Raw genomic sequence first — 6,267 nt, forward strand, 5'->3', positions numbered from 1 at the left:
GTACATATCCAACAATAACAGATTGACTACATGAAGTGCATATGATGGAATATGCATCAGTGATCAAAAATTATGATCTGGGAATGGAAAACTGTACTTGAACAAGAATTAAATAAAAAAATATGATCTATTAAGACTGTTTAATTACATAGGAAATATTGTAAGCATATTAAGAAAAGGAGAGAGAATTAGGAAATGATATTGTCTCAAATTTAGCAAAAAAAAAACTCCTAAAAGAATATATACGAAGCTTAGAAATAATTTTAATTTTACTTTTGTGCTTCTCTGCACTTTACAAATTTTCTACAGTTAACATATGTATTTTGTAATCAGAAATATATAGTAAATGTCAATGGAATTCTATGCAGCAGAAAGGAAGAAGGAACTTCTACCCTTTGCAACATCATGGATGGAACTGGAAAGCATTTTATGCTGAGTAAAATAAACCAGGCAATGAAAGACAAATACCATATGATATCACCATTAACAGGAATCTAAACAACAAAACAAACAAGCAACCAAAATATGACCAATGACACTCAAATACGGAACAGGCTGACAGGGTCCAGAGGGGAGAGGGGAGAGAATCATAGGGGAAAAGGGGATGGACTGACATGAACAAGTATAAAGGACACATGGACAACAATTAAGGTGGGGGGCGGAAATGGGAGGGAGGTGGGGAGCACTGGGGGGGCAGGGCTGGGAATATAAGACAGAAAACTGTACTTGAACAAGAATTAAATTAAAATTAAAATTTTAAATAAATAAATAAATAAATAAGGCTATGTTTGGTCTTAAGGGCAGAGACTCTGCCCTATCCCCGTAATACCTAGCATTTGGCATGTAAATGTATATTGAGGTAAAGGTACATGACAAAGTAAATTTGCTTAAAACAATAATAGTATATATATATATATATAAACATATATAAATAATGCAATCCCCCCAAAAAGAAATATATAGTAAATGTTAGTTTTATAAGTGACATTGGAGCAATGGAAATATAAATGTATATTCTGCCTCTACCAATGTATTCACATTTAATATATTCAGGGAAAATGTAGTAAGTATCAGGAAGCATTAATAATTTATATATAGTGAGCCTGGAGAAGTATAAACATTTCACTTGGCTTCTATTTTTACTGTCTCTTCTACTCAATGGCATGGGCGGTCTACCTGGGGCAACAGCCGCCAACTCCAGGCCATGGGTCCATTGGCTCAGACGTAGACAACCATCCAGTGTTCCTTGGCCTCTTACTTCCCCTGGAACACAAGCTTCCTTTAGTGTCAGCATGGCCATTACCATTATTAAGGACTTGCTGGAGGGTATATTGTAAAAGCAACTGGGGAACAGTTACTCTCAAATATTTTATCCATTCTTTCTTTCTTGTTTTCAATTATTCATTCATCTCTGAATGAATGAATAAATTCACTGCTTTAAATTGTCTATTCTTTCATTTGATTACTTATTAAGCATCTATTATATGTCACATGGTGGTGTGACAATAAAGAAAGCTTCTTTTTAAATGGAATGGGGAAGCCCTGACAGGGGCTACCACCAGTTGGTCACCTTTCAGAAAACCTCCGCTTGCTCCACGCCCCCAGCTGGAGGAAGATTTTTCTCCTCGCCCAGCAGCAACCAGGCAGCAACCCAGGAGCCAAGAAGCCAGGACAAACCTAACTCTTGCTCTCCTCCACTGGACTTCCATTCCAATCCCCCTTTCCTCTGAAAAAGAAAACCTCTCTCCTTTGTCCTCCAGAGCTGCCTATGGCTTTGCCATAGTTTGTTCATCCCAAATTGCAATTCTCTGCCATTCCCAAATAAACTCATTCTTCCAGTAAACAATTGGCTATTTCATTCTTGAAGCACGACAATGGGCTGGGTGCTTGGAAAGATTGCAAAAGTATAGGAAACACAATCTCTGCCCTCTTAAACCCTTAAGTCTCCTAGGTGTAATAAAACATATATGCGAATAGCTATATCATGAGTATGAGGGAATGTTATGTGATCAGTACATATAATAAGATTGATATGTCCTCAGAGGTAGAAGTCTTTCTGTCTGGGGTAATTGGAGAAACAATTCTAATTACATAAAATGTTATTTGAGTTGAGTCTCGGGCGTGGGTAGGATTTTGAAGGAGTGCATTCCAGATGGAAGGAGTGGCTCTGTAGGTGGAATGCCTGATGTGTGCCCGGGAGATAAAAAGCAGATGTTTGGTAGAGGGAAAGGGTCTGAGATCATTTTGGAAAACTAAGCAGTGGCCAGATTGTGGAGGATCTTGAATTCCAGGAGATGTGGATTTGGTCGGCAGTGAGGATCCATAGACAGCTTCGAATGAGCAAGTCATGGCATGGCCAACTGCGTCCTAGGAATTTGCTCTTGTGTCAGGATCCAGCTAGGACCTCAGAATCAACATGCTCCAAATTGCATGTAGTTCTTTCTCCTTTTTTTTTACCTCTTCCTCTTTTACATTCTCTTCTTTATTCATTCCCTATTTCAGTTAACAACCATCATGTCTGCAGCTCCCTACATAATAAATTAGGGGTCATCCTTTCACTTATCACCCAATCACCCCTCACATCCAATAAATCACTAAAATCCACACCATTATATGTTAGGCGCCGTGCCCGGCACTGTGCTGGCTCTGGACATACAAGGGTAAACAAAGTTCAGACTTTGCCTTAAATGAGTCGGGCTTCAAGGACAGGCTCACTGATCTAAATTCAGCTGAAATGGCAGGACTGGAGTTCTGAAATTAGGGCACAGTGTGAAGATGCAGATTTAAATTTCCAAATGGAAATGATAGTCTTACACCATTGGATTAATATGAGGTTACTGTGGAAATGAATGGAGGGCAAGAAGAGTTCATGGTCAAGGACTAACTTTATTTAGTGAGCAAGAGAAAGATGAGTCACAAAGGGGTCAGGGAAGAATTAACTGAAGAGACAGGAGAACTAGGTTCGTGCAGTATGAGATAGAAAGAAAATGTTTCTAGAAAATGGAAGCAAGCAATGAGTGTGAACTATTCCAAACAGTCCAAGAGGAATTAGAAAAAACCTAAAAAGTGCAGTGATGTGCAGTTGAGGGGACACCGACTGTTGCCACTAGGGCAGCTTCCACAGACGAGAAGCTGTGGGAGCCACTCTGCCGGGGACAAAATGATGACGGCAAGCAACCGTGTCTGTACAGCCAGTGGTGTTGTTCTAAAACAACTCTTTTTTACAAATTACAGTTTCCTATGATTTTGGGATTCATTGAATGTCTCCAGAGCTACCTATGTACTCTTGTTGAGAGAGACCTCACTCTTTCGGGCTGTAGATGGGATTACCAGGGGACAAGGCTCTCAAGATTCTTAACAGCCCTTTGTTGGAACGAGAGGCTCTTCTGGCACTGCTTTAAATTGTCCTGGACTCTTAAAAACTATCTCATAGCTACACCCATAATGGGATCTCTACCATGAGGTGACTTCCTACTTTAAGACATTTTGCTAGGAGAGACTGGAACTAAGAAAGTTTTATTTTCCAAGTTATTTTATTTTTATTTACTGGGCCTAAGATGTCTTAATTTCTCCTCAAAAACCAAATAGTTGGCTTGTTGAGGTTCCTTATCTTTTATAGGAACTTTAGGTTCAGATTACCTACTTCTACGTAAAAATACTGTTCAGTCTTTATTGGAATCATGCTAAACCTATAGATAAATTTGGAAAGACTTGAAATCTTACAATTGAATCTTCAATTTTTTAATTTATTTTTTTATTTTAATTGTTGTCCAAGTACAGTTTTCTGTCTTTTACTCCCATCCCAGCCCACCCACTNTTAAATTGTCCTGGACTCTTAAAAACTATCTCATAGCTACACCCATAATGGGATCTCTACCATGAGGTGACTTCCTACTTTAAGACATTTTGCTAGGAGAGACTGGAACTAAGAAAGTTTTATTTTCCAAGTTATTTTATTTTTCTTTACTGGGCCTAAGATGTCTTCATTTCTCCTCAAAAACCAAATAGTTGGCTTGTTGAGGTTCCTTACCTTTTATAGGAACTTTAGGTTCAGATTACCTACTTCTACGTAAAAATACTGTTCAGCCTTTATTGGAATCATGCTAAACCTATAGATAAATTTGGAAAGACTTGAAATCTTACAATTGAATCTTCTATTTTTTAATTTTAATTGTTGTCCAAGTACAGTTTTCTGTCTTTTACTCCCATCCCAGCCCACCCACCCAACCCTCCCCCTCCGTCCCATTTCCACCCCCGCCCCCCCAGTTTTTGTCCATGTGTCTTTAATACTTATTCCTGTAAACTCTTCCCCTTTTCCCCTAAAATTCCCCTGAAATTCCCCCCCCTCTCCCCCCTGGATGTTGTCAGCCTGTTCTCTATGTCAGTGTCTTTGGTTATATTTTGCTTGTTTGTTTGTTTTGTTGCTTAGGTTAGTTTAGGATTGCAGTATATCTCTCCATTTATTTAGGTTTCATTTTGTTTCTCTCTACAATTTTTTTAAACTTTTAGTAAGGAGGTCTTGCACTCTCTTCATTGAATTGATTCTTAAGCATTTTATGTTGTCTTCCATATTCTTGGAAGTGATTTTTTAATATTTTATTTTCCAGTTGTTTATTGCTAATATATGAAGAAGACAGTTTTTATATGTTACATTTGTATCCTGATAATGTGCTAAACTCCTTTATTACTTATATTCATTTTCATGTGGCTTCCTTAGTATTTTTACATGAATCAGTGTATTTTCTTCATAGACCCATAATACAGTTTTATTTCTTCTGTTGTAATACACATGCTGTTTATTTTTTATTTCATGTCTTCATGCAACTGCCTAGGAGCTCCAGAAAAAAACTAAGTAGCAATAATGAGACCATATATCCTGATTCTATATCCATTCTGAGGGGGGAAACCCTTCAATGCAACATTAAGTATAATGGTAGCGATTGGCTTTTCAGAGATTTCACAGATGCCTTGTATCATGTTGAGGAAATTTCTTTCCCTGCCTAGTTTTCTGAGAGTATAGAAATGGGTGCTTTTTCATTATGCTGAGCGAAATAAGCCAGGCAGTGAAAGACAAATACCATATGATATCACCTTTAACAGGAATGTAAACAACAAAACAAACAAGCGGGCAAAATGTAACCAAAGACACTGAAATACAGAACGTGCTGACAGGGTCCAGAGGGTAGAGGGGAGGGAAGCACAGAGTAAAAGGGGATGGACTCACATGAATAAGTATGAAGGACACATGGACAATAACTAAGACGGGGGGCGGAGATGGGAGGGGGGTGGGGAGCACTGGGGGGGTGCAGGGCTGGGAATACAAGAAAGAAAACTGTACTTGAACAAAAGTTAAATTAAAAAAATTTAAAAAAAAAGAAATGGGTGCTTTTTTTATATGACTTGAAATTACATTATGTTCTCCTATATTCTGCTAATGTGGTAAATTTCTGTGTACACCAATAGACTTTTTAAAATCTAAACTCATGAAGTAATTCCCACTGTCTCATACTGCCTTATCATTTTTCTATATTGATAGATTTGATTTGCCAACATTTTTAAAAGGATTTGCCTATCTATGTTCATGGGGCATATTGCTCTGCTATTTTCTTGTGCTTTCGTTGAATTTGATGTTAGGATAATTCTGGACTTAATACATGAGTTGGGGGTTATTATCTCTATTTTTGGAAAGAACTTGGAGTAGGATTAATATTGTTTTTCATATTAACAGACTTTTCCAGTGAAATCATCTGTCACTTCATCTTCCTTTCTGAAAAATTATGGTTCTAAGGAATTTGTCAACTTCACCTAAGGCAGCATGGTTTGACACAGTTGTATGCGGTATCCCTTTATCCCCTCCCTTTAGAGGAGGACTCTAAATTTTGTTTTGTTATTTATAAAGTTTTCAAAATTCAGAATTTACCTCTTTCCAGGAGTTAAATAGTCCACCAGAAACAAAGATATTATGAGTTTTCAAATTCTCTGTCAGGGTTGTTCCCAGAGCCCTTCAGTGGGCATTCTTTGGACTCTGAGCTTTCTCACCATATCCCTTATTTCTTGTCTAGTGGAGTTTGAAGTGGTAACATAAAACCCAGGGAAAGGAACCTTTTTTTAATATCCAAACCACCAAGTCTAAATCTGGGTTTGTGAGCCTCCAAGGCTTAATAAAAGGGGGGGATAACGTCAGCTTAGGCCTTACCTCAAACCACGAGACATTTAAATTCTGATTTATGATTTAGACTGGACCAGCATGAGCTATCAAGAAGTCTC

Source organism: Sturnira hondurensis, unplaced genomic scaffold, assembly GCF_014824575.4.
Source record: "Sturnira hondurensis isolate 20B ecotype Veracruz unplaced genomic scaffold, ASM1482457v3 Scaffold0024805, whole genome shotgun sequence".
Lineage (NCBI taxonomy): Eukaryota > Metazoa > Chordata > Mammalia > Chiroptera > Phyllostomidae > Sturnira > Sturnira hondurensis.